The 18,295-nt window shown below is 36.6% G+C and overlaps 1 protein-coding gene across 4 annotated transcripts in view; it reads right to left on the bottom strand.

Moving 5' to 3' along the window:
- Positions 1 to 18,295, bottom strand: part of MGAT4C (MGAT4 family member C) — a 772,354-nt gene that overhangs the window by 77,193 nt on the left and 676,866 nt on the right. For 2 of the 4 annotated variants that reach the window (XM_027543212.1, XM_027543215.1), the window contains one exon: positions 3,338 to 3,387. The exons of the other annotated variants lie outside the window; for them this stretch is intronic. The gene's annotated coding sequence lies outside the window, so the exon portion shown is untranslated. The remainder of the gene's footprint in view (positions 1 to 3,337; positions 3,388 to 18,295) is intronic. 4 annotated transcript variants of the gene reach the window in all.

Here is an 18,295-nt window from a genome sequence, read left to right as displayed (position 1 = left end):
GAAGAATCCCAGTGGAGTTGTGGTAATGATGCACTTGGGGAGGTTAAGTTGCTCATAAATTTTACTCTATGAAGATCAAAATGAAAGATTTTGAACTGGATATGCTTCACTGCTCTAAAATTATGTAAAGAATTGGAATAAAATGTGAGATATGACTACTCAGTTTCTGAGAAGTCTATGTTTATAACAAAAGACAGGTAATATGGGACCACACATCTGCTCTGATGAAAGGATTATAAAGAGTTAAAATTTTCTGTGGGCTAATACTGCATACTGCCGTGCATAATAGCTCACTAAAATTTCACATATGAAGCTGGATAATTCAACTGTATTTGACTACAATAGCTTCTTTTGCTTATTTCTTTAATTCTTTGAGTTAGCTGTAGATAGTTGGAAAAGTGGAAATGCATGAAGTAGAATATGTAATTAAAGAGCCCTACCCTTCAATGCAGAGATATATTACTTTGCCAACAAAGGTCCATCTACTCAAGGCTGTGGTTTTTCCAGTGGTCATGTATGGATGTGAGAGTTGGACTGTGAAGAAAGCTGAGTGCCCAAGAATTGATGCTTTTGAACTATGGTGTTAGAGAGGACTCTTGAGAGTCCCTTGGACTGCAAGGAGATCCAACCAGTCCATCCTAAAGGAGATCAGTCCTAGCTGTTCATTGGAAGGACTGATGCTGAAGCTGAAACTCCAATACTTTGGCCACCTCATGCAAAGAGTTGACTCATTGGAAAAGACCGTGATGCTGGGAGGGATTGGGGGCAGGAGAAGGGGACGACAGAGGATGAGATGGCTGGATGGCATCACCAACTCGATGGACATGAGTTTGAGTGAACCCTGAGAGTTAGTGATGGACAGGGAGGCCTGGCGTGCTGTGATTCATGGGGTCGCAAAGAGTTGGACACAGCTGAGCAACTGAACTGAGCTGCATTGAAAGGAAAAATTAACTACATACATTACAAGTATTTGGGACAACACAAATTACTGTGAATTTTAATTGCTACTAGAAACTTGAAAAATAAAATTTACACAATAAACCAACTTATGGAAGTGATCTCAGTTCTGATGGATTAAAATTTATATTTGAAAATCTCCCTACCCCAAGAAACAGTTTGTTATAACTGTTTGAATATTTGAATTATTTTTAATGGTATTTTCACATTATCTTTGGGGGAAAAAAAAAAAAAACAGGAAAAATAGCATGTGCTATATTTTAAAGTAAAAAATAATAATGGGTTTCATAATGAAAAACATGAACATTTTAATACTATTTTCCACAAATAAATCTGACTAATTTTAACCAGTGTGAAAGTGCCAAGCTCCAAAGGGAGTAAACAAAAATGTTTGAAATGTTTATGCTGGAAAATGCCAACAACAGCTACTTTATATACACATTTTTCACATGACTAGAGAGAAGAAAAACTTGTGAACGTGTCCTCTCCAAATTTAGCTACCTTTTCCAATTACCATATTCTCTCATAAGAGAGTCTACATGGGCACTTTATTAATTGCCTGCTTAGTTAAACAGTAAGCATTAGTAGTAATTACAAGAATCCCAAAGGCTCTAAAATTAATATTGTGTGTTCAAGGAGTCTAAAAGATTAGAAAAAGAACCCAAAGTAAGTGTTTTTGTTTTCTTCAAAAGCAGAATCAAACAAAGACTATACTCCATCTCTGGTAACCCACTCCAGTATTCCTGCCTGGGAAATCCCACGGACAGAGCCTGGAGGGCTACAATCCATGGGTCACAAGAGTTGGACATGACCACACACGCACACGTGCACGCATACTCCTTTTCACTGTTGACAGGGCTTAATAGTTTAGTAATATTAATATGATAATGTCCTTGCTCCAGGGAAGAGAAAAAAGTAACAGAATCATATCAGAATTATGAAGGAAAAGGTTGGAGATCTGTGGAGGTAGAAACATAGTTTGAATTAAAGTTTTAGCAGAGGATAGCCTTTTAAGCTAAGACCAAAGAGAAAAATGTCACTATTTACCTCATCTGTAAAATATAAATAATTAACCATTAGCATTTTAAGAGACTCTAAACATGCAATGCCTCTAATTGTTCCTTGTATGTACCCCTTTTCAATCAGAAATAATCCCTGACAATGTAGATTCACAGTTCAGAGAAATTATTTTCTAAGGACAAGAGCCAAATACAAAATACTTTCAGACATAGAAAAACTGAAAAATCTTCACTAAAGCAAAGCCTAAAAAATGTACTTCAGATAAATAGATAAGGTGGAAGTTCTAATAAGGAACACTGAAAAAACAGTGATGAATATGTGAATAAACAATATTAATTTATGATACAATAATAAGATATCTAATTCTTGGAGTAATAGAGCAAAAATAGCCACAGCATTGTTTAAAAAAATGATGGTACCTGGTAATTAAAATAATCTAATATACTTGCATTTTAGGAAAAACTTAAAGATATTAACATGCTTCTCTGTGTGTGTGTATTCATTTGCTTCACGAGGTATCTTAATTGTATTACTTGTAATAGAATATTTTATTATTGTTCTAACTATGACGTGTTTTTTTTTCTTTTAGCATCAATAAATTTCCAAGTTTTAATAAAAACATCAAGTTATATGCTTTGATAAACTCAGAAGTTGCCAATAAACATCCAAAGGCAATGGCACCCCACTCCAGTACTCTTGCCTGGAAAATCCCATGGACGGAGGAGCCTGGTGGGCTGCAGTCCATGGGGTGGCTAAGAGTCAGACACGACTGAGCGACTTCACTTTCACTTTTCACTTTCATGCATTGGAGAAGGAAATGGCAACCCACTCCAGTGTTCTTGCCTGGAGAATCCCAGGGACGGGGGAGCCTGGTGGGCTGCCGTCTTTGGGGTCGCACAGAGTTAGACATGACTGAAGTGACTTATAGCAGCAGCAGTAGCAGAGTTTGTAGTGAAAAAAGTACTGTTGAACAAATAGAATATATGCATATAAAACTAATAAGCAGATACCCTCAGATTTAGGCTGAGAAGAAAAGAATCTGCCTGCAATGCAGGAGATCACTTTGAAATGTAGGAAACATGGGTTTGATCCCTGGGTCAGGAAGATCCTCTGGATACGGAAATGACAACCACTTCAGTATTTTTGCCTGGGAAATCCCATGGACAGAGGGGCCTGGTGGGCTATAGTCCATGATGTTGCAAGAGTTGGTCATGACTAAGTGGGTAAACCACCACAACTAACTACCCTAAGACAATTTGATTTGTGGAATATCTTTGATAATATAAAAAGATAAATATCTTCAATAAATATAAAAAGTATAGCCCCTCAAAATTCCACTGTGAATTACATTCAGTCTCACCTTAAGAAAGAAGTAGTCACAATCTGTCCTGTGTAGAAAATGTGGATATACTGGAAAAAAGAAAGTCCAATATTACTAATTCAATCCTCTTGTTATTTATAAAAGTAAAATAAAAATTATTATAGATAATTTGCTATTCCCATGCAATCATATTATATTCATATTTTCTAGTTTTCCAAATTGAGAGAAAAATATAGAAAGAACATTTACTATAATTATTTAATAAATATCTCACAGAATACTTCTTTATATTAGGTTAAATTATTCATTAAAAGTAGCCATATTAAATGTTTGAAGCTTACATTATATACTATAAAAATACACACATATATGTCTTTTAACATTATAATTGATTTTATCTGAGCTAGCTAATAAGTTAGATATATTTTACAATATTTCACATAAGCACAGAATTATTTGTCTTTAGAAAGTAACTGCAGTAAGCTTTAGGTTAGCTTCACGTCACCTAAAAAGTGTATGGGCTAGTTTGTTCCATGTTTATCCATGTTTTGATTTTTCCACCAGTTATAAAGGTGTAAAACATTCAAGAGATTGTTCCTGCTATAACATTATACATTCATTTACTGGAACAGAGTTTGCTATTGACTATCTGCCAGATTTTGTTAACAAAGTTATTCAGAAGAAAATTGTGTGTCTATAACACAATGAATACATGAAGAGTAGTCTCTAATAATGTCTTAAAAGTCATGTGCATATTCTTTAAGTAAAGACAATTTGAGGACAAATATATTGTTATTTTGCATTTTTCTCAACTGGGCTTAAAAGTACTACTTATATTTTAAAATAAAAAAAGCAAGAGAGTTCCAGAAAAACATCTACTTCTGCTTTATTGACTATGCCAAAGCCTTTGACTGTCTGGATCACAATAAACTGAGGAAAATTCTGAAAGAGATGGGAATACTAGAGCACCTGACATGCCTCTTGAGAAATCTACATGCAGGTCAGGAAGCAACAGTTAGAACTGGACATGGAACAACAGACTGGTTCCAAATAGGAAAAGGAGTTCGTCAAGGCTGTATATTGTCACCCTGTTTATTTAACTTATATGCAGAGTACATCATGAGGAACGCTGGGCAGGAAAAAGCACAAGCTGGAATCAAGATTGCCCGGAGAAATATCAATAACCTCAGATATGCAGATGACACCACCCTTATGGCAGAAAGTGAAGAGGAACTCAAAAGCCTCTTGATGAAAGTGAAAGAGGAGAGTGAAAAAGTTGGCTTAAAGATCAACATTCAGAAAACGAAGATCATGGCATCTGGTCTCATCACTTCATGGGAAATAGATGGGGAAACAGTGGAAACAGTGTCAGACTTTATTTTTGGGGGACTCCAAAATCACTACAGATGGTGACTGCAGCCATGAAATTATAAGATGCTTACTCCTTGGAAGAAAAGTTGTGATCAATCTATATAGCATGTTGAAAAGCAGAGACATTACTTTGCCAACAAAGGTCCTTCTAGTCAAAGCTATGGTTTTTCCAGTGGTCATGGATGGATGCGAGAGTTGGATTGTGAAGAAAGCTGAGTGTCAAAGAATTTATGCTTTTGAACTGTTGTGAGTCCCTTGGACTGCAAGGAGATCCAACCAGTCCATTCTAAAGGAGATCAGCCCTGGGTGTTCTTTGGAAGGAATGATGATAAAGCTGAAACTCCAGTACTTTGGCCACCTCATGCGAAGAGTTGACTCATTGGAAAAGACTCTGATGCTAGGGGAGATTGAGGGCATGAGGAAAAGGGGACAACAGAGGATGAGATGGCAGGATGGCATCACCAACTGGATGACGTGAGTTTGAGTGAACTCCGGGAGATGGTGATGGACAGGAAGGCCTGGTGTGCTGTGATTCATGGGGTCTCAAAGAGTCAGACACGACTGAGCAACTGAACTGAACTTAACTGATACTTTAAAATATTTTGTGCTTTCCTGGGCTACTTAGATACCTCCAAGGAAACAATAATGCTATTTTCTGAAGTTTGATGCTATATAAACATTCATTATTTTACACAACAGTTAATGGTGAGAATTCAGATGCTCTTGAGGCACAAATTTCTCTGCCTCTCCAGCCATCTCCATCAGCTTCTTTCATCTCTACTTAGATGCAACGTGGTTAGCTTCTGTGGTCAAAAAGACCCTCTCTAGAGTCGCTGCACTTTTTTTCTACTTTGTTTTTTCTTTTGTAGCTTCCTGATATAGCAAAAACCGTTGCAATTGGAGATTGATATTAATATTTTTAAATGGTATCAGTCATTTTAGAATTTTCATTTCAAATAATTCATTTCTAAATATGGAGTTATTATTGTTATAGATAATTGGTTATATCTCAGCATGGAGAGTGTAGCACCTACAATTATTAGAGTGAGGCAGAAAGGAGGTAGGATTTAAGGAGGCCTAGCTATTCAGTTCAGTTCAGTTGCTCAGTCGTGTCCGATTCTTTGCGACCCCATGAATCGCAGCATGCCAGGCCTCCCTGTCCATCAGAAACTCCAGGCGTTCACTCAGACTCACATCCATTGAGTCAGTGATGCCATCCAGCCATCTCATCCTCTGTCGTCCCCTTCTCCTCCTGCCCCAATCCCTCCCAGCATCAGAGTTTTTTCCAGTGAGTCAACTCTTCGCATGAGGTGGCCAAAGTACTGGAGTTTCAGCTTTAGCATCATTTCTGCCAAAGAAATCCCAGGGCTGATCCCCTTCAGAATGGACTGGTTGGATCTCCTTGCAGTTGAAAGGACTCTCAAGAGTCTTCTCCAACACCACAGTTCAAAAACATCAATTCTTCGGCACTCAGCCTTCTTCACAGTCCAACTCTCACATCAATACATGACCACAGGAAAAACCATAGCCTTGACTAGATGGACCTTTGTTGGCAAAGTAATGTCTCTGCTTTTGAATATTCTATCTAGGTTGGTCACAACTTTCCTTCCAAGGAGTAAGCATCTTTTAATTTCATGGCTGCAATCACCATCTGCAGTGATTTTGGAGCCCCCAAAAATAAAGTCTTACACTGTTTCCCCATCTATTTCCCATGAAGTGATGGGACCAGATCCCAAAATTTGGCATACAGAAAGCTGTAGTAACAATGAGTTTAATTCTATGCAAGCTTTGGTACTTGGCTACAGCAGGCCATTTGGGCTATGGAGTTTATTTTCAAACTTATGAATGGAATATATTGATAAAGGGATTCTAGACCCTAGAGACGATGTTCAGATGACCAGGCAACTATGAATACATTATTGGTTTTGAGAATGTAATAATATGCTTCAGGACCAGGTGTCTTGTTATGGACCTGTCTTGAGTCTTTTCACTTACTAGTGATGTGACCTTAAACATATTTTAAGATATATTTTAACAAAAGATCTGATATTTTATAGTGTGTTGATGAATTTTGTAAAAGGCTGATTTACAAAATGGAATCTGCGGATTTGTTCCTGTATGCTTATCACCAACTGGAGACTCAAACATGCTTTGTAAACACAGGATCCTAATTAGGATCACATTACTGGTTTATAAGGATTCCATTTGGATTTTGTATAATTGTACATGTATAGTGAGGAAAAGTATAATTGGGATGTACCTGAGAAAAGATTCATGAAATAAGATATTCATTAAATAAAGGTAATTAAGCAAAAATAAATTTCTCTGCTTGGATAGTCATATGCCTTCTTTTAATAAATGTTATTTTAATATAAAAACAAATTTATTTTAAGAATTTATTCTATTTAGAGAAATAAGTGTATGAATGAAAAATATGCTTTATTTTTCTAGTTATTAATATATAGCATCTTAAATGGCATTCTTAATATGCCAAATTCTAATAGATACGTTTTAGTTGTATTTACTTTGGTAAATTTTTGGTGGTTGTCTTCCTTGTGAGGCATTACTATGAACCATAGTTACTTTTAATGTACTCTTGCTTTTTAGCATGATTAAAAACATTATGAATCATGCAAAAAATTATTGTTAGCATAAAAATCAAATAATTTTTAAAGTAATTGGTCAATAATATTATTTTATCATTTTCAACAACTGTCCAATATTTAGAATTTGAATATTTAACATTATGGATATGTAAATATATAATGTATAAATACATATTTATAAATACATGTAAGTAAGTATTCAGGTTGCCATAATAAGAGAATGATAAATTTCTATGATCCTTAAATGTTATAAATGTAAATTTTGTTTCTGAATAAAATGAAAATGTATGTTGAAAAAAATCTCACAGTAATGGTAATTGACTAAGCATTCTACAAAAAGTAGTAAACCTAAAATTAATTGTACATTTTTAATAGTCTTAGAAGGATTTTCAATATAATAAGTCTTTGCAAGTGAAAACTATCTGTAACAATTACTTTCTGAAGAATACAGAGCACTTCTTTACTAATATATATTTGAATATGCATTCAACAGATCTCTATTTGGATAAGTGAATTGCTCCAAGTATATAAATGTCAGTTATTATTGGGCTTCCCTGGTGGCTCAGATGGTAAGGAATCTGCCTGCAATGCAGGAGTTCTGGGTTTGATCCCTGGGTTGGGAAGATCCTGTGGAAAAGGGAATGCTTACTCACTCCAGTATTCTTGTCTGGAGAATTCCATGGACAGAGAAGACTGTTGGGCTACAGTCCATAGGTTTGCAAAGAGTTGGACAGGACTGAGCCACTAACACACACACAGAGCTATTATTCTATTGTATATTAAATTAAATAAGAAGAACTGTGTACTTTCTGTATTATTCTCAAGCAGTATCTGTCATGAGCACATGAGCAGCTTTAAGAATCAGATCAGCCACACTACATCACTCATTGAAATTTACAGCAGATAAGGAATGCAAAACATGAGAGAAAATGAAAGACAGAAAAATTACCTTTCTCAAAAAATCTGTGCTCATCTGAATCTTAAATCATGCATTATTTTCCCTTCATATCATTCTTGATGGGAATCTTACAGAAAAAAAAAAAAAAGTGGGTTAAACTGACTGTGCTTCACTGTCAAGAGAAACCTATGGTCAGGGATATATCTAATTCCCAAAGCTTTCATCATTAATATTTTATGAGTCTCACTGATCTGTCCTATCTAGAAGAAAAATTTATCTTTCATTTGTGCAAGCACTACCTGCTGAGTAATAGATTTGATTTCTATAAGTTGAGGGTTGAAAAGCAAAGAGCAGCTAAGGTAAGAACAGGCAAATTGTTCTTTTACTGGAGTCTGGCTGCAATTTCCTGGAGTTGCAGAGCCAGCCAAGCAAAGTGAAAGATCCCTGGGGAACTAGGAAGTGTCAATTCCATTCTAACATACCTTGGCCTACACATGTTACTGCCCAAATGTTTAAGTTGACTTGTAAATGAGATGATTAGCTACAGTGACTTTTTAAACATTTTCAAGTAAATTTAGTGCCTAAAATGTCGGAAAATCATTAGCTTAACCTTGAAAATTTCCTTCACTGTAGATGAGATGTTCTGACAAAACGTGGTCCACTGGAGAAGGCAATGGCGAATCACTTCAATGTTCTTCCCTTCAGAACCCTATGAACATTATGAAAAGACAAAAAGATATGACCTGAAAGATGAACTCCCCAGGTCAGTAGGTGCCTAATATGCTACTGGAGAAGAGTGGAGAAATAACACCAGAAAGAATGAAAAGACGGAGCCAAAGTGAAAACAACATAGTCATGTGTGGATGTGAGAGGTGGACTATAAAGAAAGCTGAGCACTGAAGAATTGATGGTTTTGAACTGTGGTGTTGGAGAAGACTCTTGAGAGTCCCTTGGACTGCAAGGAGAGCCAACCAATCCATCCTAAAAGAAATCATTCCTGGATATTCATTGGAAGGACTGATGCTGAAGCTGAAACTCCAATACTTTGGCCACCCAATGCAAACAAATGACTCATTGGGAAAGACCCTGATGCCGGGAGAGACTGAAGGCAGGAGGAGAAGGGGATGACAGAGCATGAGATGGTTGCATGACACCACTAACTCAATGGACATGAGTTTGAGCAAGATTTGGGAGTTGGTGATGGACAAGGAAGCCTGGCTTGCTGCAGTCCATGGGGTCACAAAGAGTCGGAAATGACTGAGGGACTGAACTGAGATGACGAAAAGGCAAATTAATGATCTTCAAACACTTCACACTGGAAAGATAGGGTGTTTTGCCCCTTCCTTGATTATGGCTTGCCTTAGCTGAACTAAGGAGGCCATCTAAGTAGGCTATGATGCCAACTAAATAGACTCATATGTGACATTTCTAGCATTATGGATTTTTGCTAAAGACTTATTACTTGCTGTTTATTTTATATTTATTTTGAACTACAGAAATGATGTTAGATATAAAGCAAATTTGAACAATTTTCTTATTCAAGTTCAAAACAAGTTATAAAGCAGCAGAGACAACTCACAGTATCAATGCATTTGGCCTGGGAACAGTAACAAGCATACAGTGCAGTGGTGGCCCAAGAACTTTTGCAAAGCCTTGAATATGAGGAGTGTAGTGGCCAGCCATCAGGAGTTGACAACAACCAATTGAGAGGATAATCGAAGCTGATCCTCTTACAAATGAATGAGAAGTTTCTGAAAAACTCAATGCAGATCATTCTATGGTCGTTCAGCATTGAAACAAATTGGAAAGGTGAAAAAGCTCAATAAGTGGGTGACTCATGAGATGATTAAAAAAAAAATCATCGTTCTGAAGTGTTATCTTCTCTTATTCTATGCAACAACAAACCATTTCTCAATCGGGTTGTGCCTTGTGACAGAAAGTGGATTTTATATGATAACCAGTAATGACAAGCTCAGTGGTTGGATGAGAAGAAGCTCCAAAGCACTTCCCAAAGCTAAACTTGCACCCAAAAAAGATCATGGTCACTGTTTGGTGGTCTGTTGCCAATCTGAATCCCAGTGAAACCATTACATCTAAGAAGTACACTCAGCAAATCAGTGAGATGCACTGAAAACTGCAACACCTGCAGCTGGCAACAGAAAGGGCTCAGTTCTTCTCCACAACAATGCTCTACCACACATCACAAAACCAATGCTTCCAAATTTGAATGAAGTCAGCTATGAAGTTTTGCCTCATTTGCCATATTCACCTGACCTCTCACCAACTGACTACCACTTCTTCAAGCATCTTGACAACTTTTTGCAGGGAAAATATTTCCACAACCAACAGGATGCAGAAAATGCTTTCCAAGAGTTTGTCGAATCCCAAAGCATGGGTTTTTATGCTACAGGAATAGACAAACTTAGTTTTTATTGGCAAAAATGTGTTGATTACAATGGTTCCTATTTTGGTTGATAAAGATGTGCTTGAGCCTAGTTATAATGATTTAAAATTCATGATCTGAAACCACAATTACTTTTTGCACCAACCTAATATAACCCACTGTGATTCCCATGTCCTTCTCATCTTTTATTCAAAATATTAATTATCTGGATTTAGTTTTTCCTTTATCATCTCAATAATTTGTATTAATGAATGGATTTTTTAAGGGCCACATTTTATTACATAACAATTTTTTGTTATTTCCTTATTGACTCCTTTTTCTTATTTTTTAATCACTTTGCAATACTTACATCTTCAAACACTAGGGGACCATTTTTTACAAAGTTAAACTAAAGTTTAAAAATGGGTGGTTTGGCTGGATATAACTCCCATAATTGATTCCTTTTTACATATCAGCCTTAAAGCCTTTAAAACGTGTATAAAAATGACTACACAATGTGGACTTTCACAGCTTAAAAATCAGGAATGTTAAATTCACAAATTCCAAATTGTAATCATATAGTCAAGTTCAGGAGAAGGGCAGGGAGTTCATTGGTGAATCTTGGTTGGAGGAAGGGGGAATAATGTCTTGTAGCTACTCTTTTATGAACCAAAGGCAGAGCCATTACAATGATATTGGGAAAAAGTTGTTAAGTAAGGAAGACATTTTCTCACTGAAACTTTTTTTTTTTTCAGTATTACAGCTCTTTTTTATTTAGAAGATAGCAGGAGAATCCATCCTCGAAGCGTGAGGGCATGCCAACCCAAAGACTGGAAGAGAAGAGAGTGGAGGAGCGCACGGGGGAGGTAGAGAGAGAGAGTGAGAGGGAGAGAGAGAGAAAGAGCACACGCACGCGGGAGAGAAAGAGAGGGAGAAAGTGCTTTGGCTCCTCCTTTTATATGTTTTTTCCTCCACCTGAGCCTGCCGTATGTAAACTGGACTTAGCCAGGAGTGCTGTTTGTTATACCTGAAGTCTTCACTCTGGTCCTCGGACCTTCCTTTGACCTTCCTTTGTTTTATTTTCATGGTCACTGAAACTTTTGAGAGCTCTTTTTACCAAGCACTCAGGTTCCAAGTAGTATTACTGTTTACATAGCAGCTATCTTCCTGGCTTTTCAATATATCCCTGTTATAAATGCTGTCTGTTGTCTAATAGTGCCAATTAGATAAGCAAATCAGATAACTCTGTTGCCAAAATGATGTCTTAAAATGCAAATCTGGTCAGAACACTTTTGACTTTGATTCCTTTATTGTTTTCTCTTCTCGCTGTCTGTTTGGTTTGATACATTTCTTAGCCATGTGTTTTATTCCTATCAAGCATTTTATGCCTCAGCCACATTTAATTACCTGCCATTTTTCAAATACATTTCATATGAACTTTCAAGCTTCAGTGCTTTTGAACATATATTCTATTTTCCTAGACAAAACCCTGATCAAATTTCACTTCTGTTGAAACATCTGTAACCTCTGCAGCAATGTTGATCATCCTCTTCTTGAGACTTCAATTAGAAGATGAACTGCATCTTACAGCAATCTTTCTGTGAATGTCTATACAAACATCTCATTCAATTCATATGTTGCAGCATTCCATGGAAATGGAATTCTAGGAAAATCTGGAAGATCTATATCTCTCCTTAAGATGTTTACACTAGCTCTTCCTTCATGGTCTGTCCATCTGTTTGTTCACATTTATATTCATCACTTTGCTGATTTCTTCTCCTTTTAGAAAGACTATAATTCTACTGACAAGCTGGGCTAAAACCAGTGTTTCTAATTTCCATTCTCTGGTTGGAAACAACTGTCTCCTCTGCTCTCTTGTGGATGCAGACAGTCCCTGCCCACTTCCTCCCTCCCCCTGGGGGATACATCCACCCTGGAAGACCAGATATTGGATCCTTCAAGTCTCAATCTGACGTGTCTTGTATAGTTGATAAAGGCTCCTCCACCTAGACTGTGGTAGCCAGGTATGTGTACTTTTTGACACAAAACCATAGTGTGAATTTTCAATTACCATGGTTATCATGAATTAAAGTAACAAAGATTCTGTTCTGGTTCTTGCTCCTCTCACTTGACCAGCTCTCTGTAAGAACATGTGAGCAGCAACCCCTGAACAGGAGTCACTTGTGGAGTGAGTCACCACCTCCACACATGATGATGCATATCAATGTATGAAAATGACCAGAGAAATGGGAGATAGCAGTCTTACTCGGAATTGAAACAGAAATGAAGCAGGAAGCAAGATAATGGACACAAAGCATTTTCTTTTGAAAATTTGGTTCTCAATTCCTTAAAGGCTAGGCTATTGACTAAAAGGAGGCCTAAAGCTTCTATTTTTCCAAAGGAAGTAGAGATCTCGGGATGACAGACCTATCTGAGGCTCAAGCACTCTAATCCACTTTTTGATACACTATGGGAAACCTCTAGACAGACTGCCCTCTGAAGTTTTCATGTCACTCAAACAATAGTTTTTCCTTTATAGTATTTTCCCAGAGCCTCTATGTCTTTTGTTTGTTTGTTTTTTAATGACTAAAAATTATTTAGGCAAAGCTCAAGAAACTTTCAGTTGTCATTTTTAGGAAACATATATGGCTTATTAAAGTTTCAAGTCAATCTAATTGCTTAACTTTTCATGTAAAATGTCTATGATAGCTTTTGTCATGACTGAGTATTTAATCACAGTAGAATACAACACTTAGCAATCTAGAGAGTCCATAAAATTGGAAATAATTCCTTCAAATAATTTTAATTAAAATATCAATTTTACTATAAAATTCTGTTCTAAGAATTGCAATTTTATCAAGTCTCCAATTGAGTTACTGTCTAAAGACAATTAATTTATAGTTATTAAAGCAAAAGAAAGAAAATGCAAAATAATTCATGGGAAGAATTCAGTCCAATAGGGCCTCCTATTCAGGAAATAACTGTAGGGAGTGAAATCCTGGGTTTGAACAAGGCAGATGATGGAATGTCACTGGTAAATAACAGATATTTACCAACACTGATGGGGGATGGTGTTAGCAAAAATCCATCTGTAGAAAATAATGGAGTTGGAGGACAGTCTTCATATGCTTCCTAAAGGAAGGTGGGGGAAGGAATGAGGACCTCCTCCCATCAAATTCTCCCCTTGTTCCCTTCCCAATACAGACCTCCAACTTGCTGATGATGTAGAGCAAAAAATCTTGGGCCAGGTGCATAGCTTTCAAGTAAAGAGATACACAGTGAAAATGAAAATTGCCAAAAGTATCTTTAATATTTGATCCATTGGACTTCATTTTTAAAGGTACTGGATCATCTGTTTGATGGGTAAAAGGCATATAATAGATTATGAGTCCTGCTAGTCCAGGTTGATGATTAGAAATAAAAGCAGGAGTGAACTTCCTTGCCATAGAGAATAAGATCAAGAGCAGAAGTGTAAGTGCTAGCTGGTCAACACTGCACATAGATCCTGGATCCCTAAGTCCTCTCAACTGGACATGTGCCTTACTAAAAACTCAAAGGAGTCTCTGATTCCCTTGGGTGTCTGTCAAATACAACAACTGAATTACATCTCTAAAATTTCAAATTTAACATCCACTTCAGTTAATTCTGGTTTACTCTGTGTGTTAAGTCATTAAAAGGCTTCTTTTGGCTGTGTGAGGGCCTGAGTCACAGTAATCTGTAGTTGAGCTGGCTGTCTGGGATTTGTGAATTATTGAGGCTTTCTTCTTACTAGTCCAACTTTCCAGGCCTCTGAAAATCTCTCTCTATTTGTTACCCTGCCCCCAGACCAGCTCTAGCACTGCAGTGCTGGAAAGCCCTGTAGGCCATGGGGTGGGCTTTCTTAGCTCTCCTTCCTTGCCCCAATCTTTGTCAGGCCATGTCCTTGCATTTACTGATTCTCCACTTGGTCAATACTATAGAACTGATTTGTGATCCATTGCTCCAATTTATGTGTGGCCATTAAATGCTTGTTAAAAATTGTGTTGGTTCCTCCTTATTCCTTATTCCTCCTAAGGCAGAGAGTCTCCTTCTGCTGTAGTACCCTTAGGAATAGAAAAAAAATAATAATAATAATGAGATTCTTTTACTCTTGGAAAGGCTCTTCTTTTGCTGGAATTTGGTCATTTAATTTTATATCTTCAGTTCTCTGAGGAGTTAAAAATATATGGCATTTTAGCTTATCTGGCTTATCTTCAGGTATTCTTTTAATAAGCATCTCCCTGCAAAACTTCTCACATTCTTGATTTGGAGAATTCTAGATACAAAAATATTGATTCAAGTCAAAGTTGAGATAATATAGATTTATTTCTCAAATACTGAAACCACCCATCAATGATGATTCTTCCACAAGTGACTATGTCAATAACAGCATGAGAAATTAGAAAATAATTAGAGTATATGTATGAGTTTTAGATCTTACTTAGTCTATTTCTCTAAAGCTTTTGACAGTATAGATTACAAAAAGCAGTGGAAAATTCTCCTGAGAAACTTGAATGCATGTCAAGAAGCCATGGTTAGAGTCTTAGAATGGAACAATTGACTGGCTCAAAATTGGGAAAGGAGTAGTAACAAGGCTGTATATTATTACTCTTATTTAGCGTCTATGAAGAGTACATCACAAGAAATGCTGGGCTGGATGAATCACAAGCTAGAATCAAGATTGCTTGAAGAAATATCAACAACCTCAGATATGTGGATGAAACCATTCTAAAGGCAGAAAGTGAAGAGGAACTAAAGAGTCTCTTAATGAGGGTAAAAGAGGAGAGGGGGAAAGCTGGCTTAAAACTCAACATTCAAAAAACTAAGATCATGGCATCTGGTCCAAATACATCATGGCAAATAGAAGGGGGAAAAGTGGAAGCAGTGACAGATTTTATTTTCTTGGGCTCCCAAAATCACTGCATACAGTGACTGGAGCCATAAAATTAAAAGACACTTGCTCCTTGGAAGAAAAGCTATGACAAACCTAGGCAGCATATTAAAAAGTGGAGATAACACTTTGCCAACAAAGTCCATATAATTAAAGCTATGGTTTTTCCAGTAGTCATGTATGGATGTGAAAGTTAGACCGTAAAGAAGGCTGAGCACCAAAGAATTGATGCTTTTCAATTGAGGTGCTGGAGAAGACTCTTGAGAATCCCTTGGACTGCAAGGAGATCAAACCAGTCAATCCTAAAGGAAATCAACCCTGACTCTTCATTGAAAGGACTGATGCTGAAGCTGAAGCTCTAATGCTTTGGCCTCCTGATACAAAGAACAGACTTATTGGAAAAGGCCTTGCTTGTCAGAAAGACTGAAGGCAAAAGGAGAAGGAGGTGGCAGAGGATGAGATGGTTGGATGGCATCACTGACTCAATGGACGTGAATCTGAACAAACTCCAAGAGATAGTGGAGGACAGAGGAGTCTGGCCTGCTGCAGTCCATGAGGTCGCAAAGAGTAGTAACTGAACAACAACATTTATCTAAAACCTAATGCCTGTAAAGTGGAAAAGCCTCCAATCTTAATTTTCCACATATAAGATGGCACTGAGGGAAAAGTAAACGGTGTAGGCTATGAGAAGTTGAGCAAGCAGAAGAATCTATACAATATTCCCTTTCCCAGTCAATGTCTACTCTTTATTTCCAGGGCTTGAGGCCACTTAGTGTCAGCTCTACCTTAAAATCAACATCTAGGAAATGCTGCTAGATTTAATATATATCCATAGTATATCCATGCCTCACTAAAACTATCACCTTAATTCCAAGTTATTATGATTTCTTACCTGGATTTAGCTATGGTTTTTGCTCATCTCCATTCTTTCACTCTTGCAACCTTGCCTCCTTGCCCACCCCCAACCTATGCTAAAGTAGACTAACTAGAGTGGGGTTCGATCCCTGGGTTGGGAAGATTCCCTGGAGAAGGAAATGGCAACCCACTCCAGTATTAGGAAACGGCAACCCACTCCAGTATTCTTGCCTGGAAAACCCGATGGTTGGAGGAGCCAAGCAGGCTACAGCCTATGGGATTGCAAAGAGTTGGACACGACTGAGTGACTTCACTTTCACTTTTATTAAAATGAAAATCAGATAGCCTCATTCTGCTAATTATACTATCATTGTACAAGCATTATACTATCTCCTCAGTTCTTTTGAAATACGTGTTAAAAATGATATAAAAAAAGTCCTCATTGGTTCACCTATTCTTGCCTTCTTCTTTCAGCAGCAGACACACTATCTTCCTTGTTCTTTGTACATGCTGTGAACCTCTTGATATAGGTAGACTCTGCACTGGATGTTCCCATTTTCCTTCTAAAAATCTCTCTTCCTAGTACTCTCATGGCCCTAACCCTTACCCTCTTTCAAGTCACTATTCAGGCATAACTTTCTCAATGAGATCTATCTTAACTATCAAATTCACAGTTCCTTCCCTCAAACATGCATTCCAGAATCACTCAGCTTGTCCTGGCTTTTCCTTTTCTGTGACATTCGTAACCTTCTAATATATTATATAGCTTACTTATTTATTTATTTTTAATATATATCTACTTAGATTATATCCCAAACTTTACAAGAACTGATATTTTTTCTTTGATAGTTTGGAAATATTTGATAATAGATATAGTAAATACACACTGAAAGAATGAAACAATGTGAAGGAAAAAATTAATCAACCAGTCAATTTCTTGTGTATAGATTCAGTCAAAACATTTATCAATGCATTTTTTTCTCCAAATTTCAACTTTAAGTTGATGGTTTGGAATTAAAATTTCCTTAATAATATTTATTTGTATAGATAGCAATACAATTTTTAAAGGTTATAGTGCTCTCTATGTGTTAATAAGTTGGAATTTCAAAGCTATGTCTATCCCTGAAGAGATATTTTTAGAAAAGTGATAAAATATTATTAGGACATACAGGGGTATATTTGTCAGAACACACACATCTAGAATAGTTACCTTCTACCAGATCCATAAGCAATCATATTTGGAATCATATTCATGTATTGAGTTCTAGTAATGTGATTAGTGACAAATTTTTAATAAATTGACCAACCAATAAGCAAACTCCTTATTTTGCCAAAATCCTTGGGATAATATGTACCCAATGTGCTTATTCAAGAATATGCTGGTATTTCTAAACAAAGATGAAAGCTAGATTATCATGTAGAGTATTACCTTTTACTCTAAATTGTAGCTGAAGTCAAAGCTTACAAAATAACACAGATAGTCCCAAAGTAAATTTCCAAAGTAATATTGCTTTTAAATGCAGAGGTAGACAATGGAGAATATGACATGGCAAAGAACAAAGAGAGGAGGGAAGTGCACTCAGTCATTTTAAATGCATTGTGAAAATACCAAAGCAAGAAACTATTTGATTTTTGGAGACTAGCAAAGTACCAAAGCATCATGAGAATATGTGGATAATGAAAAATTTGGATCTAAAAGAAAGTCAAAATTCAAAAGGGCAATCTCTTTTAGAGGAAAAAAAATAAAATAAGCTCTACAACACAAAAGAGGATCAAATTAGACAGAAAATATTAACAGAGATAGCTCAAACTGCTTTTTATCCTTTGCAGTTGGCTTACAACAGTATCATTTACAGGATAAAATATTTATTAACTTTACTTCTGGTTATCAACAATAGCAAAAATAGTTTACATTTATGTAACTCTCATGAGGGCTTCTGGGTTGTGCACTCCAGAAAGTACTTCCTAGCCACAA

The sequence above is a fragment of the Bos indicus x Bos taurus genome, chromosome 5 (genome assembly GCF_003369695.1).
Source record: "Bos indicus x Bos taurus breed Angus x Brahman F1 hybrid chromosome 5, Bos_hybrid_MaternalHap_v2.0, whole genome shotgun sequence".
Lineage (NCBI taxonomy): Eukaryota > Metazoa > Chordata > Mammalia > Artiodactyla > Bovidae > Bos > Bos indicus x Bos taurus.
The sequence above is the reverse complement of the archived record's forward strand: the minus strand, read 5'-3'. Positions and strand labels throughout refer to the sequence as shown.